General features: G+C 39.4%; 1 protein-coding gene across 3 annotated transcripts in view; it reads right to left on the reverse strand.

The window, feature by feature from the left end:
* Positions 1-20,060, reverse strand: part of LOC130096056 (disks large-associated protein 2-like) — a 155,485-nt gene extending 135,425 nt beyond the window's left edge. For 2 of the 3 annotated variants that reach the window (XM_056262687.1, XM_056262689.1), the window contains exon 1: positions 19,973-20,060. The gene's annotated coding sequence lies outside the window, so the exon portion shown is untranslated. The remainder of the gene's footprint in view (positions 1-19,972) is intronic. The other variant, XM_056262688.1, reaches the window with a different exon arrangement.
* Between the last annotated feature and the right edge of the window lie 5,355 nt (positions 20,061-25,415).

Here is a 25,415-nt window from a genome sequence, read left to right on the forward strand (position 1 = left end):
AGTTCACCCCACCCGTCTAAAGTATAAACACTTCTAATAGGCTTACCATAGTGAATCAGGGTAAAACAAAAACTCGTTTTGGGAAGATGATCATATGTTCTTTTCGAACAAAAAACCGTACATGGTGTACCTTTTAAATGAGAACAATCATGATCAGTAATCAAGATTACAATTTTGAGCAGAATAATTGTGATTTTCAGCCATTATGCAGTATGACAAAAATAAGTTTTCATTGACTCAAGGTACGTTTACACGACACCGTTTTCAACTAAAAAACTTAATACTTTTTATGCGTTTTGGCCGTTTGTTTACACGAGAACGGCATTTGGGTGGCTGAAACGCACATTTTTGAAAACGGGTTTCAAAGTGCAAGTTTTTGAAAACGGTCTCCATGTAAACAACAAAAACGTGAATCTCTGAAGACGATGACGTCATGCACATGCGTGTTACGTGTTCAGTGTATAGTGTTTCATCGCCATCTAATAGCCTGGCAGCAGAACACAGCGTTTTTAGTCGTTTCCACGGATCCGTGTGTATGGGGATCGTTTTGACAATGGTGTCGTCTGTTTGCGGAAAACTCAAAGGAAAAACTTCTCCGTTTTAAGCATATCGTTGTCGTGTAAACGTACCCTCAAACTATAGACTAAAATTCCCAAATAAAACTAGACTAAAGAGGATAGGTCGAATAAGTATGGTTAAACCTAAAAAAGGACATTTGACACAGGATTAAGACTAAATAAAAAAAATAAAAACAGCTGACAAAATGAACGCTAGTCTGAACGTAGCCTAAGAAGCGCTCCCGCGCTTGTAGACATGTGCCAACACACCACTGCTTTATATAGCCTGTGGCTGGATGAGTGTCCACTCAGTGTCTCTCAGCCCTCCTGCTTTCTCTCAGGCCAGCTGCTATAGGGAGGACTGAAGACATCATGCCTGTCTGCTCCACACACACACACACACACACACACACCAGCTGGGTCTATCCCAGGATCCCACACTCTGAAATCAGGCTCCAACACATTTAGTTTCAGGTTATGTCACACCTGTGCTGTGCTTTATCAGATACACAGTTGTTTAACTGGATATTTCACACAAAAGTCGTTGATTTAAAACCTGCTAGATATTCAATAATATGTGATAAGAAGTTGGGGTATAAAAAGTATAGAGAAATTCCATTTAGGTGAAGGTATGGATACTGCATTAAATGTGATTCATTTTACACTACCAGTCAAAAGTTTGGAATAATTAAGATTTTTTTAATGCTTTTGAAACATGATGACATGGCCCTTATTATCATTATAGTATGCTGATTTGGTGGTTTATATTAATGCTAAAAAGATTTGTGGAAACACATTGTGTGTGATACAGTGCGTTTTTTTCAGGATTCTTTGATGATTAGAAAGTTAAAAAAGAACAGCATTTATTTGAAATATAAATCTTTTTTGTAAAATTATATATGTCTTTTTTTTATCAATTTAATGCATCCTTGCTGAATAACAGCATGATTTACTTATTTATTTTAAATCTTACTTGCCCAAAACCTTTTAACTGTACTGTATCACAATTAATAATACAAAATGTATATTATTGAGTCTCAAGTCATCATATTATAATGATTTCTGAAGGATCATGTGACACTGAAGACTGGAGTAGCGATGCTGAAAATACAGCTTTGATCACAGGAATAAATTACATTTTGAAATATATTAAAATACAAAACAGTTATTTGGAATTGTAATAATATTTCACAATATTACTGTTTTAACTGTAATAATAAATGCAACCTTGTTGAGCATAGGAGAGTGATAGTGCAAGTAAAAATACTTTTTACAAGTAGATTTTTCTTTGCTTAAGGAATAGTCTGATGAAATCAAGAGACATCCTGTAGGAGATTTGCACAAACTTTGCAGAGTAACCTACATTTCTAAGATTGTCCTCAATTTCTCAAAGACTTTGTACAGAAACTATACATCTTTATAGTTTATATATAGTTTATATAGTGGCTGTTTATGGTGGACCATAAACCATAAATCCATTTTTATTTACAGGACAATAGAGGGGGATGGGCGAGAGAGGGGAAATGGGGTCGGGACACGATGACCCAGTCTAGAGTCAAACCCATACCCTGTGAGCCAGTTCTCCTCAAGAGCAAGTGCACTCACTTCCGCACCACTGCTCAGACACTCAAGCCAATTTCGCCCATCGTAAAACGCATTGCTTCAGGACAGAAGCTCTGTTTTTGGCTGCTGATATTGTGCTGACTTATGAAAACTTCTCTTCACAAGGACAAATGATAATAGTCAAAAGTTAAAGGCAGGGTAGGCAATTTCGGAGAGGCTAGCAATAGCAAGCTAGCTTTGAAAGCATAAGATCCCACCCTCCCTTCAGAGCGTCTCCAAAGCCACGCCTTCTTCAAAACACATGAACACACACAGCCAGAGAAGAGAGTCACGAGAGACGACATTCAATTAATTAATGTCTCAAAGCACATAACAATGCAATAGTAATGAACGTAAACAACTTAAAGAGCTCTGACCTGTACCACCTGATTGCTGCAGATTGATAGTGTTGACATAGAAACACATCTGAACAGCTCTGAGTAGAACGTCACGGGTTGCCATCTCTTAATTCCGGTAGTTATGGCGTGAACGCAGCATAAGCTTGTTGTTTTGGTTCAGGAGGAACTGTATAATGTGCTGCTGTTTGTTTGTGGCACTCGATGACTGTATGTCTACAAGAAACGAGCTGATGACGTGTGATGTCTGCGTGAACAGGGTGCATGAAGGAATGAAAATACATATGTTGTAGGGGTGTAACGATACACAAACCTGACGGTTCGGTTCGTCCCACGGTTTTGAGGTCTCGGTTCGGTTCGGTTCATTTCGGTGGGGTGGGGGGGTTTAGAAAGCTAAAATAGCTTTTATTTTTTATTAAACAGTGCTTTAATGAACAAATTGTGTCCTTGTCTTTAAATTAATTCAATTACAAGTAAACGTTTCTCAAGAATAACAAAATTATCTGCTAATGCTGTAAACTACAGCCCTTACTTGCACATTACTATAACATTAAAGCTTAACAACAGAGCCTAGACTTTTTAGCCTAAATGATATAATAATAATCAACACTCAAATAACAAATTGTATGAAAACATGTAAACTGCACATAAGGCAATTTTTGCATTAACATGTTTTTACTCTAATTTGTTATTGTTATATAATAATTTACACAGTTGCTGTTATTTTCATGACAACTATTTTAAACATACATTAAATAATCAAGATATCATAAACAGGTTAAGTAAAATATAATATATAGCATTTATTTAGTGAAAGAGTTAGCAAACCAGCAAGCTGTGGACACTGAATGACTTGCCTGAGGTAAATATAAAGCTATGTGAAAAACTAAGCGTTTTATTGACGTATTTCCGCTGTTGAAACACTGATTGAGTGTTTACACGAGTTATGATGCCTTTCAGTAAGTATACTGTATCTTTCAACATACCTTCGGGTGTCCATTCATGTTTATTCTGTAACTGAGGAAGAGATGATCGCGCTCCGCGCTGCCGCATGCATACAGTGATATCTGTCACGCCACATCTAAGAGCGCCAAAACGGCATTTATTGTTTGCATTTCGTGATCAAATAGACATAATTTGAAAGATAACACCTTGCTTATTATCAAAAGTAACAAAACACTGAGCTTATTGCAATTATATGTGGTTAATGGTGGTTAGGCAACAGCCCTGTATTCGTTGTGTACACAAGACATGAGGTGCAATGAGCCGGGGCTGGGCGGGGCAGCAGGGGGCGGGGCGTGTTCGGTTCGCCATGAGAGTATCGCGATACGTATCGTGGGTGGTGTATCGCGGTTTTTCGGTTCGGTTCAAATATCGTTACACCCCTAATATGTTGACAGGCAGGTACGACATCCTATCATTGCATTCGGTCCGGATGCAATGATTGGACGAAACTGTTTTAGTCCTGGGACTTCCACACATGTTTTAATATTTAGACCACTTCTATCATTGATTGCTGTCAGGATGTTAAGAGAGTTTCAACCAAAATAACAAAGTTTTTATAAAAAACATTACCTACCCTACCTTTAAATAAAACAACTGCATTAGCTTGTTAGCTCAGTAGCGGGAGGGAAGATACTGTGCAAGATATGTGAAAGAAATGATTTGTGCGACTTCCGCACAATATAATTATCTACACAATTCAATTCAATTAAAGTTACTCTAATTGATTTTGTGTTTTTAAGGTACAAAATTATACTTGTGATATTTGTCTGAATAAAAACAGTAAAACCCACATTCAGAACATTACGCAAACCTGCAATAAGTAAATGTTTTATAATACAAATATACAGCACTTTATGTATTTAATCTCACTTTGTTAACCTTCGATCAGCCCTGTTCTTCAGCAATCCAGAGCAGCAGCACAGCTGAAAGGTTTGTTTGAGCTGCGCCCTCTACTGTACAGGTGTGAATTTGCATTTACTTCAGCCTGAGACTTTTCACTTTTGGGGCCCTATCTTGCACCCAGCGCAATTGACTTTGTACACCGACGGATGTATCATTCGTATTTTGCACCCGTGCAAAGCGGACTTTTCCCTCCACAGACGCACGCCAGCAAACTAGGGAATGAACTTGCGCTCCCTGGGCGGTTCAGCGCAAAAAAGGAGGCGTGTTCCGGCGCAAACAATCCCTGGTGCTATTTTGCAGTTCCAGAAAACAATTGCGCCACTGACCAGAAAAAACCTAGTCTAAAGTCTGTGGCGCGTTGCGCGTACATTCAGATGCTATTTTAAGCGCGCATGCTTGGCCATAATACAGAGTGTGAACAATGCGCATACACTGTAGATGATTCTCTCATCTACACAGATACATTTTACTTTTTGCAAGTGATACATTATTATAAGGAAAAATATTAAAACACGAGGGAAATCATTGTTGTGTCCATGACGATGGGAAAAATAGGCATAAAGCTTACACATTTACCCAAATTATTATATGCATGTTTAACCGAAGCTAATTTGGGTGGGTTTGTCCCATCCCCAATGTCACTTCTCTTTCTTTTACGGCCCTGACGAGAACATCGATCTCCTCGGCTGTGAACCGATTCTGAAGAGCGCCAAATGCGCCGTTATAATAGTATTTGCGCCATGGAACAAGCGCACCTCGTTCATCATGCTCTTAAAGGGAATGTGATATGACGCTCTTATTGGTTTGTTTCCCGTTACGCCCAAACCACACCTATGAATAATGAAGCTACTTAGATTTGCGTCGAGCGCAAGAGTCATGTTGGTTAAATAGCAACAGCGCTGAGATCCGTCCACAAAGTTACTTGCGCTTTGTGCTTGACACTTGCGTTTTAGATCGTTAAAATAGGGCCTTGGTGTGAAAGGGTCTTTATATTTGCCAAAAATACAACATCTGTTTTTGTTTTGAAAAACAAACAAGCAAGCAAGCCCAGCTTTCCATAAAAAGTAACGCAATATTGTAATGCATTACTTTTAAAAGTAACTTTCCTCAACACTGGTCACAATCTCTGGCTTTTGTAGCTAAGCAACTACCCAACACAATGCACATATTTCTCAATGCAAAGCCAGCTTTTGCAATACTTGATGTCAACATTTCGTCAATGATAGAATTTCTTTTTTTAACCAACACAAGTTTTAAAACTTGATAGACTGCTATGTGACCAAACTGCACAAAAAAAAAAAAAAACAGTTCCATCATCCGTATAGAGTACTACGATGAATTACCATAATTTGAGTCACTCTCGTCCTCTTTGATTACAGCTTCTGTTCTGATCTTTGGCCCGAAACATGAGGGAAGCACATAAAAGTGCGCATCAGCCTACGTTTGGGTCGAAGTAAATGTTGAAAACTATGTTATTGCGCTAATGATTATAGTAAAAGTATTAATAATGATAATTATAATGGGCTACTAAATGGAATCTCGAACACAAAACGACATCAGAAGTGCATATTAAATCTTAGCATATAGAGAGACATGCAGTTATTATTGATGTATTGCTAGCACACAGCTTAAGGCTCCACTTTAAATTCTAATTATTTTCTTATGAGATCTAAGAAAGACTCAATTACACAATACATATTGGATCTGTTTGTAGTAAGCGATTGAATGTGTCATTTCAAATGGCTATGCAGATTTGGAGAAAGTTCTGAAATTTGTAAGGGTCTCTTCCAATATGAGTTGGAATTTGAATTGAAATGGCCAAAATTCCCCCAAAAGCTGATCCAGTGTAATGAATTGTAGTGTCTCAATAGCCAGAAAAAAAAAAAAAAAACTAAGCCAGCACTCCAGGGATTCCACCCATGCGAACAAGGTAATGAAGTTGTCACATTACGATCGAAAGACTTTGCAGCTTACATTTGAGCGAAACCTCGAGCCCTGAAGTAAAGCCCAATGCCACATGAATTATAGCTTTAGCTATGTTATAAATGTGGAAAAATATTTGTGTTTGTTCACCCCTAGAGCCAATAATGTTGCAATAACAGTTGCAATGTCAGTAATGTTGGCAGAAGGACTCTGTATCTGGACTGTCTCTGATGGAACACAGATAAATATCCTTGCAGAAGCGACCGGAGTCCAATAAGTGGCTGGCACAGAGGACATTTCTAACTACTCTTTTGGAGATCATTGATACAGTACAAGCCTTATGGTTGCACTCATCTGATATCTCTTCATTCACTACCACTGAAAGGTTTGGAACAATTCAGATTTTTTAAAAATATTATTAAAAGAAGATTCTTACGTTAATCAAGGCTGCATTTATTTGATGATCAGAATATTAAAGGATCATGTGACACTGAAGAGTAATGATGCCGAAAATTCAAATAAATGCAGCCTTGATGAGAATAAGAGGCTGAAAACATTAAAGAATATAATGTATTCCAAACTTTTGACTGGAAGTGTATACAACAAAGGTATATTTTAAATAATTGTATCTTATTATTCTATAACTTCAGCATCATCAAGCAGAACAATCCTAGTAGCAACTTCAAGCTCCGTATATAAAAATATACTGATATTCACATCTCTATTACCTTAACCCTACGCATAAAGGGGATCAAATTGAACCAACAGGGTGATTTTTTGAAATATTTTATCAATTAAAACATTTATTTATTTGATATTCCATGAATTCCTCAAACAACTTGTTTACGACCCCATTATTTTTTTCATAATTTGTGGTCACATGGGAGTAATTTACATTTGTGTATCACTACCCCAAGAATGCATATGTAAGGGTAACGTTTAGTTCTGTTAGTTCGTTTGTGTTTTAGTTGGTTTTTGTTCTGTTCCTGTTTGCCTGTTTTCCAAGTTATTGTTTGTTTCTATGGTTACCAATGAGTTTATTGTTTAGTCCCACCTGTCTCTTGTTTAGTTCCTCATTCTCCCCGAGTTCTTTCCTTGTCTTGCACTGTACCTCTAGTACAAGTTGCTGTGTGGATTATCTTCATTAGTTTATGTTTAGTACTGCAAAAAATCCCTCTCCTCTTCACTTAAATTGTTTACCCAACTTTGACAGCACAAAGGGGGTCAAAATGACCCGTATTAATTTTCCATGAATTTTGCATTTGCATTTTAAAATCATAAATTTTATCTTTTGTACTGCATGAGAAGTGAACAAATAAACATGTTTGACATTTCAAAACATTTGTGTATCATCAGTTATTAAAATCATTTCATTAACAGGACACTGATTTTATGAAGAAAAGTCCAGTGCGAGTCATTTTGACCCCCTTTATGCATTTGTAGGTTTTTTGGTTTGTGAATTCTAGGGTTAACTATGTTTTCCAAGTGTAACAGACTCTTTTTTTTAAATTGTGGGTTGGCTTTTCCAGTAACAAGGCTATTTTTTCAACAACGAGCAGTGAAGTGTGATAAACAGCTATTGCTATTTTTAATGTTACATTGTATTGCACACACAGCAAACGGAAGCAATAAACAAGCACACTATTTTAGTACGTCCTCTATCAAGTAGCACTGAAAAGTCTGAATCAGTTGTTTTATAAATTGTATTACTAAGTAAACGTTTCTCTGTTTAAATGTGCCAATTATCGGGCTTAATTTTTATATATACATACATATATATATAGGCTATATAAACTTTTTTTGTGAGATGAGGAAACTGGGGAGAACATTACTGTAAAAAAACCTTTAGACCGGTCTTTTCCGCAGTACGCTTTTCTGTTTAAAGACTCCAGAGAATCAATAAAATCAATAATTAAGAGAATGATGAAAATGTCTTAAGAAAGAGTAAACAAGCTCTACCATCTGCTGCCTGCTTGACATTTGACTGCGCACAGTCCTGTCCTGCTAACAGTCCTCTCTCGTATGGCCGCTTCCAGGCGGAATCTTGTCTTCCCGTGTGAACGTGACACGCAGCCTATTGAACACCGGCAGGGGACTTGGCAATAGGGCAGGAAATGGAGGGACTCTTAAGTGTGTGGCCAAAGGACAGACAAGCACAAGCCTGTTCTAACACATATGAATTCCACTTCACCAAAAAAAGAAAAAAAACCTTGTGAAAAAGAAGTGTGCTTATATCGAATGTGTACTTGTAGTGTTAAATCGTAAAAGTATGTTTAAAAAAACTGTATTTGTAGATAATATAATATGAATGAAATAAAAGGCCACTTAAAGGGACACTCCACCCATTTGCATTAAGCTTTCCATTGTTAGAAACCTAGTCATACTATTGAATGGTCGTGCAACACTCTCTCATTTTCCCCTGAGACGAGAGAAATCTGCTATTTACCTTTTTCACTTCCTCCTACAATGACGCAAAAATCGTCATTTTACATCATTGTAGGAGGAAGTGTAAGAGGGGGGGATTTCTGTAAAGACTACAAGAACTAGTTCCCACCCTTTCAAACCCGCCCATAGGGGGTTGGACCTAATGCGCTAACAGAGCTATCACAGATCAGTGGGTGGGACTTCACTTGAAGATACTGAACTCAATATCAGCCATCTTGTTTATAAGCTAAGCTAACAAGCGCTGTGGAGATAGGAAGTTATGACAATGACGGAAGAAACTAAACACGATATGGAAGAAACTAAACATTATATGGAAGAAGAGGATTTTGAAATTCTGCTGCTCGAATCCGCTGTTCGTGGCTATTTTTACGAGCCGCAATATAGTGAAGAGCAGCTGAGGCTGATGGAGGAACAGGAGGCGGACCAGGAGCCCGGACTGGCTCGAGCTGGGCGGACTGGAGCGGTCGAGGAGCCCGGACTGGCTCGAGCTGGGCGGACTGGAGCGGTCGAGGAGCCCGGACTGGCTCGAGCTGGGCGGACTGGAGCGGTCGAGGAGCCCGGACTGGCTCGAGCTGGGCGGACTGGAGCGGTCGAGGAGCCCGGACTGGCTCGAGCTGGGCGGACTGGAGCGGTCGAGGAGCCCGGACTGGCTCGAGCTGGGCGGACTGGAGCGGTCGAGGAGCCCGGACTGGCTCGAGCTGGGCGGACTGCTGGTGCCTGTGCTCTCGCTGTGGGCTACGGACACAGATAGAGTCCGTCTGCTGCAGAGAATTTCAACGATCGCAATTTCTCCTGGACTAAATCCCTGAATCAGACGAGCACACGGACGTTTGTGTTGTGATGTGAACCATCGTAGTGTTGCACCGCATATGTTCTGACTGAACATCCAGGTATATCATGCAATAATTCACCATATAGAAAGATATACAAACGAGGAGTAATTCGGTAATGCCAATGTAACGGGGTTCGTTGTTGTGGGAAGAAGGAGGCGGGAACCGGCGAACATTTAAACATTTTAATAGTAAAATAAACAAATACAAAACAAAAGTATAAGCCAGCTGGCCACACACAACAGAAACAAAACATAAAATCAGGCCTGTTCCTTTTGTGCTTCCGCTCCTCCGTGAGAGATATGAGACCGCTGCGTCTCACAGGTGTCATTCATTATCACTCGCGCCGTCCTCTTTCGTCCCTCGCCCTCGTCCTGCTCGCCACAGCCAACTAACTAGACATTTTGTGTGAAATGAATTTCAAACTCTTTTGGCAGCTAACGTTAGCCTTGTAGACGGAAGAGTGATTTCTCTGATGTTTGCGCTGTTCTGGATTAGTGGGAGTGGCTTGCGGAGCTGTGCAATGTGGTGCATTGTGGGAGTTGTTGTCTTACATACAAATGCGCCCAAAAGTTATTTTCTGTCTTTTCTCGGTCAAGAGGGCACCAAATTCAAAATTTATTTTACATTTCGACTATATATATGACCCACTTTCAATAAAGATTAATGTTGAAATGGGTGGAGTGACCCTTTAAAGAGAGTCCACTTTCATGACTGTTTCTATAACTTAAAGGATTAGTTCACTTTTAAAAAAACTTTTGCTGATAATTTACTCACCCCCATGTCATCCAAGATGTCCATGTCTTTCTTTCTTCAGTCAAAAAGAAATTAAGGTTTTTGATGAAAACATTCCAGGATTTTTCTCCATATAATGCACTTTGCTGGGCACCAAACGGTTCAAGGTCCAAAAGACAGTTTCAGTGCAAACTGCAAACTGTTCAAAGGGCTTTAAACGATTCCAGACGATGAATAATGGTCTTATCAAGCGAAACGATCGGTCATTTCAAAAATAAAAAACAAAGTTTAAGTTTAATAATGTCAAATGCTCGCCTTGCTCTGTTCTGTGATGCACGTTTGTGACTCTCCTGTTCGAACTCGTTCATCAAAATGAACAAATCTTTTTCCGAGTCATTTGGTTCATTTAACGAACGAAATGAACGAATTGACTCGGAAAAAGATTCGTTCATTTTGATGAACGAGTTCGAACAGGAGAGTCACACAGAACAGAGCAAGGCGAGCATTTGAGCTTATAAAACTTAAACTTTGTTATTTCTTTTTGAAATGAGCGATCGTTTCGCTTGATAAGACCATTATTCATCGTCTGGTGTCGTTTAAAGCCCTTTGAACAGTTTGCAGTTTGCACTGAAACTGTCTTTTGGACCTTGAACCGTTTGGTGCCCAGCAAAGTGCATTATATGGAGAAAAATCCTGGAATGTTTTCATCAAAAACCTTAATTTATTTTCGACTGAAGAAAGAAAGACATGGACATCTTGGATGACATGGGGGTGAGTAAATTATCAGCAAAAGTTTTTTTAAAAGTGAACTAATCCTTTAAGTGCACTTTGTTATAATTACAAATAATACGTTTTATTTTAAAATACTTTTTAAATCATTATGTTTTGATAACCTTTTGTTGTGCTTTTAAGAAGTACACTTATTTTGATGTGTTGACTAACATACATGACTTTTGCACATGTAAAGCATGCACTTTTAACTGTAGTGTGTTATTTGACATTAAAGTTAATATATTTTAAATGTTCAAAATGGCAACTTCATCATTACAAACTTGTAATAACATATTTAAATTCATGGCATGAATTATTTAAGTAGGCACATACTTTCAATAGAAATGGCATTATACATTTTAATTGACCATAAATGCTTGAAAATAGAAGTAATTGTGAAATTACATATAGCGATGTACTTAAGTCCTACAGAATTGGGTCAAACAGCACGCTTAAGTTCAAAATTGCATTTAATATACATGTAAACTATAAAACATTTTCATTTAATTGCAATTAACATCCGATTTAAGGTCCGAACAAAATATACATTCAGTTCGCACTTGAGTGTATTTTTAAAGTATATTACTTTATATATACGACCTTTAGATATAACCCCCGAGGGTCGCAGAACAGTGGCTTAATTGAGAAAAAAGCACCATGAAACCATTATAAAGTATAACTAGTCCACCCAACTCTGAGTCTTATAAAGCCATATGATAGTTTTTACTGAAAACCTTGCTTTATAGCAGAGACAATTTATATAGAGACATGCCACTTCCTCAATCCTCAATACAACTTAGTATGCACATGTCCCGCCCCTCCCGCTGGAAAGCCAATCGTCTGCTTTTAACAGTCAAGCCGGGAAACATTTAAGCCTATCGTCTGGTTCCACTGACGCATGCGCACAGCGACAGCGGAGACGATTTGGCGACAGCGAGTTGTGTTGTGTTAGCCTGGTTAAAACCAGACCATTCTCAGTTGTAACTGAGTTATGGTCTGGCAAAGCGTCATAGACAAATCATTTCCAGAGGGGCGTCACCAACGGACGTCGCGGATAGACCTAAAACCAATCAGAGCGATGAAGGAGATGACGTATAAAGATGCGGTGGAGAAACATCTCCGAGTGTTGTTCTTTGCTCGGTTTTTAACAAAAAGGAAACGTTCAAATCGCTTAAAACAGACGCGATAGCTAATGCGAACGAGTGATGTTCGACGGCGGCATCCATCTTTGTAATGTAGGCTACAAAATCTGCTTCAAAATCCCAGCGCTGTCGTCATCGTGTAAAGCCCGCCCCAACGTTTCTGATTGGTGCCTCGATTTCGACGGATTGGAAATGGGCTTGAATGAGCTCTTTGCCAGACTAACTTTCAGAGCAAATCTAAATTTGCCGGAAGTTGTCTGGGTTTTCCCAGGCTAGTGTTGTGTGCAAGATCAGATAGAATCCACATGGAAGAGGGTGATAACAACGCGAAGGCACCGGACTACCAAGGTAGTTAAAGCATTTTATATCGACCACAATATATGTGACCCGATCTGGCGAAATGAGTCGGAAGTCGCAACGTTCTATTTTAAGATATGGGCCGATTATGTGGAAAAACAATGAAATAGATTTTTTTTTTTGTGTGTGCTAATTTCAAAGAACAGACATTCAAAAATAATCTCCCAAAGTTTCGTAGTCCAGATCATTGAGTAAAGGTATTTAAATTACTATTAAAGTTTACAAAGTTTTACTAAATTCGCTGGAAATGAACATTGCTTTTCTCAACTCCTCTCGTCACCTCTGAGCATTTCCCGGGTATCCCCTGAAACGTCACGATCTCTGCTCTTTAAATGGTGTTACACGTTGTATAGAACCAATCAAAAAGCTTAGAAATCTACACAAATGCTGATCATTTGTCGATGGGAAGGCGTTTCGATTGACCGGCACGCGATTGGTCCAGCCACCCTCCTGTCGGACTCGCAGCGAGCGCTCTGTGTAATAAACAAGCTAGCAAATCTCCTCAGAAAGATTAAATATTATTAATTTGCGAAATGTCGTTGTCAAAAGCGATCAAAGTTGCCAAAGCGTCATCAAGCCCCCTGGCCATTGCACACTGAGTCCGCGTTTTTTTCGTATGAGTTTTTTCGTATTGATTCGGTCGGTGGCTCCGAATTGTCAAAACACCATTCAAACTGCTTATTGCTACGGATGCGAAAAACTTACGATTGTTTTTATATAACGGATGAAAGTTTCGTAGTGTGCATGCGTGATTGACATAACGTGATTGACAAATGTGAATGAGTGTAGCTATTTATCTGCAAGGAGAATCCATTACGTGTTTGATTAACCAAATATTTAACTGTTGGTATCTCCGTTATGAATTTGTTACGCTGTTATTGTCAACTAGCCTACACTAAGATATGATTGCATAGACTAGCATTATTTGATCTCTGTTTCCTTGTCTCTCTGCCTCTCACTTTCTCTCTCTCTCACACACACACACAGACACACAGACACACACACCCTCTCTCTCAAGCAAAAATGTAGCACCTCTGTTCAATCTTTCTGATTTTAGTACATTTTTGTAAAAGGTAGGCCTACTGTTAAATTATTTATTCAAATAAAAACTTTAAAATAATTTGAGCTTCAGCCTGGTTTAATAGCATTTATATATTAATGTCTTTGGTCAAATTAAGCTGTAAAATAAATAGTTTATCCCTTTAAATGTAGCCTAATGGATTTTGAAAGATATCAACAAAAAACGGGCAAAAAACTTTAAAAGCGATTTTCTCAGGTTTTCAATTGGAAAAAGAGGGCAGACGACCATAATTCAAATGTGTATATCTTTACAACCATTCAAGGTATGACTTTGACTAGGATATCAATTGAAAGCTTATGGTCTCCTCTTTCCATTAATACCAAAATCTCAATTTTTAAATTTGGGTCACTGTGACTCATTTTGCTGGATCAGGTCACATATGTTACCTTATATTCTAAGTATGTGCTGTATACAACACCGGCATTCTGGATAGAGACGTAAATGAAGTTGGTGTCGTGAACCCTTGCGCATGCGTAGTAAAAGTATAATCTGTGGGGAAAAGGCGTTTTAAACCTTATTTTGGGGCAAAGTCATCAAACTTTTTCAGCGATTTTTATCTTATTTTACTGCTGTTTCTATACATGCAGTTTTATATCCCGGTGACCAGTGAAAGTGCAGTTCTGACTCTCTGCCCATTCATTTAGATAGGAGCCTAGTCTTGTTAGTCCGAAATAGCTGCCCGGAGGCGTTGCCAAGATGGCGGCCGAGTGGCATGACTTGCCTAAAAGGACTTTGTTTATAGTAATCGTATGGAAAAGAGGAGCTTTAAAATTCAGCTAAATAATTTATCTCGTCTTCGGCAAGGGTTTTGTGCTTTGCAGAAAACTTTATCTTGATTTTTCTCAAAATTGACTTTGCTGACACTATCGTTGTTTTTTGTCCTGTCCTTTTCAAACAAATCATACTTTTTGTAGGACTTTTAATGGAGAATGTTGACTCATTCTGACTCATTTTGCCAGCACGGGTCACATTTAGTGTTTCTTGAGTAAAGAAGACACACTACTACTCAAAGAACCAATTCTGTATTTACCCTTGCATTGCAAACCAGCAGAGACGCTCCAAACTTTGTGCAGCACTTCATTCACAATAGAGGCGGGGTGGAGTTATGAGTTTTGACTGACAGTTTGAGGATTCAATGGAGTTACGATTACGAGGTGTAGTCACAAGCATTATTTAACACTTTTCATTGGTTAAATATTTGAAAAACTCACAAACAGACATAAAGGGTGACCAATAGTAATGATTAATGAAATAAATAAAAATAACGGAATATGGAGATTCGAGGTTTCCCCCCTGACAGCGACGATATTTTGCATTTCAGTAAGTATTCCAGAATTGTATCAAGTATTTCAGAGAGATTTGTTTGTAATACCACCAAATATCCAATGCCCGCTGGCGGTTTGAAGAATCTTTGTGTTTCTTTTCAGCTTGATCTGACACAATCGAAGCTACACTGACCCTTCTTGCTAATTATCTGCTGAGTCATTAAGAGCTGGGGTAAGGGCAGATGTTACGATCTATGGCCCGATGTGTCATCAGGCTTTTGTAAATCTAAATATAAATGCGAGAAGAAACAGCCCGCATCATCTGCTTCATTATGGTGGAGATTCACAATATTACAGAGGATTCGAGTGGAACGGAGCTGGTCGCCACCCACTCCTGTTAGCTGCCACCCACCCACCTACACACACACACACACACACACAAACAAACACACATGAGCATAGACTTAATTAATGCCAGTTAATCACAATTCCATCAGAAAGCAAACAGGCTGCTGAAGTGACTACACACACAGAGAGAATCCATGATCTGCTGCGAATCCAAAAAAACACCAGCACCATTCTGAGGAATGTGCTGAACGAAAAGGGAAACACATGCGCACAACACACACAACACACACACTCACATATACGTGCACACGCGCACCCTCGCACGCACGGTCTCCATGGAAACAAGTGGAAGAGCGGCCCGTCCCACTCTCTTCTGTGGACCGACAGAGGATGATGAGGAAGAGAGAGGAAGAATGAAAAGAGATTCAACATACAGAGAGAGAACAGCAGAGACAGAAATAAAGGCGAGAAAGCATCACTTTGTAAGGGAATATTGCATGAAACCAGGCTCAGTTTGCGTTACAGACAGTCTCAGTACACTGTTCAGAGCGTGTGCATCTGGAATCCCCGAGCAGAACTCAAAGCCAAACGCTGCCTTGACACCCAACAGCTGAGACGGTGGGAAACACTGCACTGCACCACAGCACTAATGTATACAGCGTCCAGGAAACCCCCTCTTGTGTGGACTGAATACTAATAACCGTGATATGATTGGCTAGCACTGATGTAAAACCGTGTCACATACACGACTTAGATGCTCGTATGAAGTTTCCTAGAAAGGGAAAAAGTACAGTGAAACAGTGTACAGTGTAAAATAACAGCGGAGGTACCATGGTACAGTGAGGGAATCACAAGGTAATATCATTATATTTTGAATATTTAATGTACTTTGTGATTACCTTATTCATATGCAATTGTATTTGCAAAGTACACCAATCTATGTCAAAGAATACCATGGTATAATTACCTGTAGGCTACATGTTAAAAAAAAAACATGGTAAAAAGTAGCTTCCCAGGCAACTCATTACTTTTACATTCATACGAACTATTATACAAAGCAAATTAAATTGCTTTACTTTAGATTCATGCTCATAATTCAAAATACTTAAATGTTTCTAAAATGTTATCGAAATTATATATATATATATATATATATATATATATATATATACACACACACTCACCTAAAGGATTATTAGGAACACCTGTTCAATTTCTCATTAATGCAATTATCAAATCAACCAATCACATGGCAGTTGCTTCAATGCATTTAGGGGTGTGGTCCTGGTCAAGACAATCTCCTGAACTCCAAACTGAATGTCGGAATGGGAAAGAAAGGTGATTTAAGCAATTTTGAGCGTGGCATGGTTGTTGGTGCCAGACGGGCCGGTCTGAGTATTTCACAATCTGCTCAGTTACTGGGATTTTCACACACAACCATTTCTAGGGTTTACAAAGAATGGTGTGAAAAGGGAAAAACATCCAGTATGCGGCAGTCCTGTGGGCGAAAATGCCTTGTTGATGCTAGAGGTCAGAGGAGAATGGGCCGACTGATTCAAGCTGATAGAAGAGCAACTTTGACTGAAATAACCACTCGTTACAACCGAGGTATGCAGCAAAGCATTTGTGAAGCCACAACATGCACAACCTTGAGGCGGATGGGCTACAACAGCAGAAGACCCCACCGGGTACCACTCATCTCTACTACAAATAGGAAAAAGAGGCTACAATTTGCAAGAGCTCACCAAAATTGGACAGTTGAAGACTGGAAAAATGTTGCCTGGTCTGATGAGTCTCGATTTCTGTTGAGACATTCAGATGGTAGAGTCAGAATTTGGCGTAAACAGAATGAGAACATGGATCCATCATGCCTTGCTACCACTGTGCAGGCTGGTGGTGGTGGTGTAATGGTGTGGGGGATGTTTTCTTGGCACACTTTAGGCCCCTTAGTGCCAATTGGGCATCGTTTAAATGCCACGGCCTACCTGAGCATTGTTTCTGACCATGTCCATCCCTTTATGGCCACCATGTACCCATCCTCTGATGGCTACTTCCAGCAGGATAATGCACCATGTCACAGAGCTCGAATCATGTCAAATTGGTTTCTTGAACATGACAATGAGTTCACTGTACTAAAATGGCCTGTACTGTACTGTACTAATAAAGTGGTGGAACGGGAGCTTCGTGGCCTGGATGTGCATCCCACAAATCTCCATCAACTGCAAGATGCTATCCAATCAATATTTCTAAAGAATGCTTTCAGCACCTTGTTGAATCAATGCCATGTAGAATTAAGGCAGTTCTGAAGGTTTGAAAATATACATAATATGTACATTATGTATATTTACAAACTTTCATGTTAGATGCAATTAATAAATGTATTAATAATTTATTAATTAAACAATTTGATTAATGATTAAATTGATTATGAACAAATTGATTAATGAATGAATTATTAATAAATTGATTAATTGCATCTAACATTATATATATAGATTTATATATATATAGATTTATATTATGTTAGATATAATTAATCAATTTATTAATTATTCATTAATTGATCAGTTTGACAGCACTAATAATCAACCAATAAATAAATCATTTTTGGAACTGCATTATTTACACAAACCATCTGGCAAACTAATTTGTAAAATTATTTGGGATTCAAAGCGCTACATTTGAGAGAATGGTCATTTCTACTGTAAAGTGCATATATTAGAATGTGATGTTAAAACAGTGATGTACTGTAGGTTGTAATTGTAAACGTTTCGTCACGTTACACACTCATTTGGAAAAGTGCTCGTTACTGTAAAACAGGAATGTCAAAAGTTACTCTGATACAAAGTCAATACTAAAATTATAAAGATAACAGTCTTTCTGTGGTATTGTTAGTAGCAAATTCAATTGGCACTCACACATCATTAACCGGTGGCTTTCGCTGACGTGTGTTTGCGCACATGCTCTGTGGAGACCTCTCATGACTCAAATCTGATTTGGATAAAAATATCAGAGCTGTGAATTAGACGTAAGGCCTGTTGCATGAAGCTAGTTAAACATAGTCTGAGTTTCAGAGTAGGTTTAGAGTTGACAAAACCCAACAAATCCAACCAGGTTTAGATCAGATTCAACAGGCTCGGAATAAATGTTCTCTGTCAACTCAGGGTTTGATCCAGAGTTTGTGTTTGTGATGAACTCTGAAGCGTGTACACCCGAAAGTGTGACACGTGCAGCGAACAGCCAATCACACGGGACATGGAGAGCGTCGGTTTGAGTCACTTCTCGCAAAAGAGAGCAGAACAATTCACTTCTCTCTCCTTTATTTATTTATTCTATGATACACTTACATCCCATTGTTTTTGTCCGTACTGTACAATTAAAGTTCATAAGTTTTAGTGTTGTTCCGACCACACTGTTCTTCATAATATCTTATTTTGTGTTTCACAGAAGTAAGAGATACATACAGGTTTTGAATGACATCTCTTTAAGTAGTAACCCAGCATTGTCATATCCAAAAAACATGGTGTTACTATGGTGCATGTCAAAAAAACTTGACTACCATTTTCAAAAAATAAATAAATAAAAATACATTGCATTACAATGGCGAATGTTCAAAATGGTAACATGGTAAAAAAAAATTTTGTATAAATAGTAGGCTATGTTCAATGACTTTTTCATTTGCCAGCATCATACACAAATATTACATGTAGGTGAGGACATTGTGTTTCCGGTTGGAGTCGTGATTGAGATTCTGAACACTATCGGTTAGAAAATCACAGGTCTTCGCACTATATTGCTTCTCGTACGAGTTACGCAATGACAGAGGTAGAGCGACAATATTTACACAGTCTTGCTCACTTGAACACATAATCTCATTCACACTAGCACACACAGTCTAACACACTCACACACACAGACGCGAGTGTGTGAGAGGTGCTGATGGCTGTCAAATGCTCAGCCCCTGCAGTGTGGAGAGTTTCAAGTGAGCTGAAGACGCAGCAGACGTTTGGCTCAGTGTGTAACAGAGCGGCCAAGGGAGAAAGACAGAGAGAGATAGAGACAGAAAAAGAGAAGGATGAATCTTCATCAGTCAACCCGAGCGCCAGGGTTTCGCACGACTTCTCGTGCTGGCGAGCCTGGAGCCCAAGAACCATAGACAACCTCTAGTCCGCCTCCTACCGCGCCACACGCAAACGCACAGGAACTCGATGTGCCCCGTGTAGCTGTTGGCATGTCCTCGCGTGAAGGATGCCCTGCCGTCAGGCTGCAGAGCATAAAATCACATCTCTCCGCTTGGAGAAGGTTGCAATATTGCTAGGCAACGTTCCTGCAACATTCACACTCTCTTTCTGGCCTCTCCAGTTCAGAAATAGAGGTACAGCCTGTGCCCGCCACACTTGAGCAGATGTTAATGTCTCCATTGAATTAGAAGATCACACGGTAACAGCGTTGCAACCTAAGTCACGGACACCTGTACCAGAAATGCGCTCACTTAGATTTAGACCTACGGCGGTATACGAATCAAACTGAAAAAACCACATTCAGGATTAACTCTGACACATTCCCCAACACCAAATCAACAGGACAAGCTTCATTCATTTCTCAGAGCAACTGGTTCTTCAGTGATACTGACTTGTTCTGATTGGACTTACCTCTGTGCAGGAAGCATCACATATAAGTCTTCTTCAAACCATCCCAGAAAACCAAAGGATAGTTATGAGAGAGAGAGAGAGAGAGAGAGAGAGAGAGAGAGAGAGAGAGAGAGAGAGAGAGAGAGAGAGAGAGAGAGAGAGAGAGAGAGAGAGAGAGATTACCAGGGAAAAATAAAAAATAAAATCACACACACAGGCTGATAGTCCAAGCAGCCTGGGGGAAAAAAACCCAGCTACTCTCTGTCTTTTCCCGTTTGACCGTTCCCCCCTCTCTCTGCTGTCTCTCTTTCCCGTCGCCTCCCCAAGAGCAGAGGAGTGGAGAGGAGAGGAGAGGAGCCGATCTCCCCAGCGCTGGTGTTAAGCTGTGCGTTTAGAGCTCCTCTGCAGCGTTCTCGGCATCTTCCACGGACTCCACTGGTACACAGCAAAACATGGAGCCAGATACCGGATTCAGGATCGTTGATTGCCACTGGCCCCTGCTCACTCAGGAATACTAATCTGTATTCTTCTTACTTCATCTCCATCATTCGTCATCCTATTCTGCTCTCAATGTAAATGTCAAAATCATGCCTCATATCCAGTCGAGGGGGGTGGGGGTGGGGTGGGGGATCGATCCTGTTGAAAAAAGGAATCCTCTTTCTCTTATGATGAGGATGATGATGGTGATGATGTCACTGTTTAATTTTTTTCATTTCTGCATCATTGTCATCACTGATGGACGGAACCTGAGATGGGCGCATTAGGATGCCCGTAATTTGGGAAACACATTAGTGCACTTAGGAGAGATGCTAATCGCTAGGTTGTTAACAATTACAACATGTTTTGTCTTGACAAATCTAATTTTAATACAGAACAGAGTTGATAGCAGTGTCTGTGCCCGGTTGCATAAAGCACCTTAAGTTTTTCTCTTAAGTATGATACTTAAGGGGCGATTTTCCCTTACCTAAGAGAATAACTTAAGGGTGTTGCATATAATCTCTTAAACAGTTCTCTTAGGTAAGGGAAACATTTAAGTGTTTCACGACAGCGATCCTGGATTCACGTTATAAAAGTCTGTTGTTGCCATAGATACGCAAAACACTAACACTAGCAATTTCGCGGTTTCATCAAATAAAGTAGGCTAGGATTTCGGAATGGATAAAGAAAACAAAAAAAGAAAGCCTAATTGGACAAAGGAGGAGAAATGTATTCTTCTTGACGAATATGGTAAAATAAAAACAATTTTGAAAAGCAAACTACGGGATGGAAACTTGACCGTTGCGTTTAAATGATGGGAAAGAGCCCCCGCAACCCGGTGAACCACTCTGCTGACAGACAATTTATGCACGTGGAAAACATCTCCCACTATCGTCTGAAAACTCCCAGTTGCAAAAAAACGCAGTGCTATAAGCAGTTGTAACACCGCAGGTAAAGAGTGGTTGTGATGTGTGACATGGTCAAGGTCGCCGTCTACTTTGTTAGCGATGTCAAATATTGCGCGTCGATCAAACCGGTATTCTTGCAACAATTTTTCATCGCTATTAAGATGGTCCAAAGGGTTCTCCCTATCCCTAAAAATTCTTCTTGGCACATAATGACCTTCAGCTGGTTCCATAAATTCAGCCATGTCGTCTTATTTTTGTCCGCGTTACTCTTAAGGTTACGATTTCCAAACCTTAAGTTATACTTCGGGAAATGACCGTAAAGGGGTTTTATGCAACACTTAACACGATTACTTAAGTGAAAAAACATCATTTAAGGGAAATTCTAAGTGTTTATGACGTTTCACTTAAAGAAACCCTTAAGTAACACTTAAGGTTTAAGGGAAACATAAGGGCGAACTTAAGGGAAAATTACACTTAAGGTGCTTTATGCAACCGGGCACTGGTGCTAATATGAGACCGGGCTAGCTTAGCATTGAACTTTGGTACTCTCTTCAGTTATACTGCCAAATATGATCAAGTCTGGCCTCTAGCAAACATTTGCTAGTACTTTTGCTTCACGTAGGTGTTTTTTTCCCTTCATTTGGTGTGCAACGTATGTAATGTTAAATATTGTATGATGTTTTATTAAAGATGCAGTCTGTAAGAATGACAGCTAGTGGTCGAAATCGGTACTGCAGTCCAAATTCAAAATATCGGAGATCGTTGTTTCCCCCCGCCCCCGCTTCCTCAGACTCGACGCTCACGCGGGTTGCCAGTTTAAGGACACGCAACAGAAACGAGCGCAATTGACAATGAAAGCCGAGGAGACTTACACACTTGTAAGTTGATGAGTTAATTTATCCGCGTTTTAACCCTTTATCGGGCGAGGAACCATATTTGGTAACTTAATCGCGCATTCAAACTGACTCTCCCTTGCCTGTTTGCGTTGTCGTATGAGCGCATATATTTCTCCTTGCCAATCAGCGAAGATCAGGCTACGTCACTGATAGTCACACCATGGCATCTGACCAATCAGAAGTTGCGCGGAGCATTTCAAACTTCAGTGTCGTTCCGGATATTGGAAAGTGAGGTTTTGCGCTACTACCTACTCCCACATCAGCGCTAATAACTTCAAAACAAAAAATGGTAAGTTGATGAAACTCACACATTCTATGGTTGAATAGTTGTGCAACATGTTGAGATAGGTGTTGTTTGCATTGATTTCTTGAAAGTAGTGACATTTGTGGCATGAAAAATGGTGAGACCATATTTGATCATACGCCCTGTTCACGTAAGATTAGCGCAAGTGATAGGAAGACCATATTTAGACATACGCCCTATGCGTGTAGAAAAGCCGTACTAGGGTATTTTTTCTACAAATAATGCATTATAACCACAGTCTATGATTATAATGTAGGACAATAGTATTTACTAGTGCATTTGATGTTATCACAGGTTTGAATAACATTTTAAAGTGATCCAGTGGGAAACGTAACACAATTATAGACATTTTCAACCCATATTAGATATTGAAATATGTTTGGTTTTGGTCAGTTTTATGACCTTTATAACAGTTTTTAATACTTATAATGATATTTTGCACTTCTTATTATATATTTACATATATTATGACAGACCAGTCCAATGTTACTCACTTATTTTTCTTATTATTTATATTTCAGTAGATCTGCACTTCACTGTTACTCAACAAATAACTCAAACTGGGCTTGATATTGACTCAAAAATGTACTCTCTGTTCTTTGCAGCTATCTACGTGAATCTTTTACGGCAAGAGGGAGACAGTTGTGCCAGCCCACCCCAGCATCAGTGATGATGAGGGCTCTGAGGAGGAAGATGATGATGTGGCAGACCCTGACTTCCTCCCACCCACCCACAACCTAGACACTCCAGGCCAGAGTGATATAGACCCCTCTGCCAAGAGGTGTAATTTAATTTTAAATGTTCCTAATAATAATTGAAAATGTTCCTAAATAAATATTTTTATGTTTGTAACAAGTTTATGTGTTTTTATTATATTTTTATATATACACTTTTTAAGGGGAAAAACAATTACCCTAGTCTGGCGAGGAACCATATATGGTAACTTCATTGCCCTTGATTTCCAACCTAAAAAAATATATTTTTTTAAAAACTCACAAATGTTTAGAAGTCTTATAATATCCTCCAATAACACTCTATGGTTGAAATTTAGAATTTCCAAGTATTTCAATGAGTGAAATACTCACTTTCAATGAGTGCCCTATAAAGGGTTAATATGGGTAGAATCTGCAATCTCTAGGCTTGGGAATTGGTTCCAGGTTCCGGTTTGGAACCGGTTCCAAATGTTCCGATCCATCGGAATCGTACACGTCCACACGTTAACGATTCCACTAACGATTCCGATTTTTCCGTTCCATCCATTCCCGAGTCGCGGCATGACGTTACAGTATGCGACTGGATTTTTAAATCCCCCAAAAGCGCGATGGCTACGAGACGTAAACGATCGAGGGTGTGGCTTAATTTTAAATGCAGACCGGGGAAGCAAATCTGGGCGACACAACCCCTCCTGTCATTTCAGCTCCAATGACGGCATCAAAACAATGAAAGCATGGCGAAGCGGCTCTCCACGGCTCTGCTTTCGACGGCGAAAAAGTTAAGAAACTCTACGCTATAAGCCCTCAGTACCGAGCCGAGCAGTTCGCACGTGACTTTTATGCAGTGTTTCCCACACATAAACTAATTCGTGGCCACAAAATCAACTCCGGCCGCCACATATTGCGTGTCGTTCATTTTTTTATGCTATTTAAAACACGCAGCGTATTCTTTCCGTTGTATTTCCTTTCCCCGCTCTCCCTCCGTCTCTCTATTACTCACGCGTCTCTCTCACATACACGCACACACACACACACACACACACACACCGCGTCTGTCTATGAGGCGCCGGACTGGACAAAATTGGCTATGAGGCGCGACACTGGGCAAGAGAGAGACAGAGTGTGACTTTTATTTAAACTTATATAAACGAATATAATTTATTTTACTGGACAGTTTAAAGCTCATAACCATATTTTGTTGTTACTTGAAGAGTGCAGTGTCATGTGGAATCATGTCCTGAAAAGGCTACTCAGTAAATGTCTGTAATTTAAGGTCATTCCTATTTTATTTGTATACATTTTAATCATTAACTTTAAAAGCACACTCTTTTTATGACTAAAATAACAGTAAAGGGTAAAAAAAAAATAATTCCCAAAAATTAAAACGGAAAAAACGGAATTTGGGAAAAATAAAACGGAATTTGGGAAAAAATAAAACTGATTTCATAGGGCCCTAGATATTGCACACTTGGTTTTCATTCTCTAAAACCACTTTAAATTAGACATTCAAAGCCAACAACTCTCAAAGCCACCCTGTAAGTGTTCAGCAAATGGTACAGGAATTGATATGGGAATCGATAAGGAATCGCATCGATAAACAGACTCGACAATGGCATCGATATCGATAATTTCTTAACGATGCCCATCCCTAGCAATCTCTGACCCAATTTGTTTGCTGGCTGCAATTTGCTGCATTTCCTGCCAACTGGTAACCTGTGGTGTTGAAATACTATTGGGTAATCTGGCAGTGGGCGGAATCACACAGACCAAAACATAAACAGACTTTCCAACACGGAACGCACATTTCAAAGTAAAATAACTGGCTGTAGAAGTGTTTTTCAGAGAAAAGAGTATGTGGACTCAGCACGTTTCCTAAATATCTGCAAACTTATTAGAGTATTTGTATGCTTTAGTAGAGTGAAAAAGTTACAAACAGCACCTTTAACAAAGTTTAGGAGGAGCACGTTCAGATAATCTACCCAATCGGCATGAAAGGATGCTCTGTCCCATGAGTTTTCCAGCAAACATGAGATAAAAAATGCATTTGCTGACACAACTTAGGGTGGTGCCACTAGAGCGACTCTACAGGGCCCCATGGTTTTGCAATATGCAAACGGACTGAGGGGGATCCAACCCGCCATGGCCAAGAAGCCAATTGCGAACAGA

The sequence above is a fragment of the Rhinichthys klamathensis genome, unplaced genomic scaffold (genome assembly GCF_029890125.1).
Source record: "Rhinichthys klamathensis goyatoka isolate OS25496 unplaced genomic scaffold, OSU_Roscu_1.1 h1tg000196l_1, whole genome shotgun sequence".
In the NCBI taxonomy this organism is placed as follows: domain Eukaryota; kingdom Metazoa; phylum Chordata; class Actinopteri; order Cypriniformes; family Leuciscidae; genus Rhinichthys; species Rhinichthys klamathensis.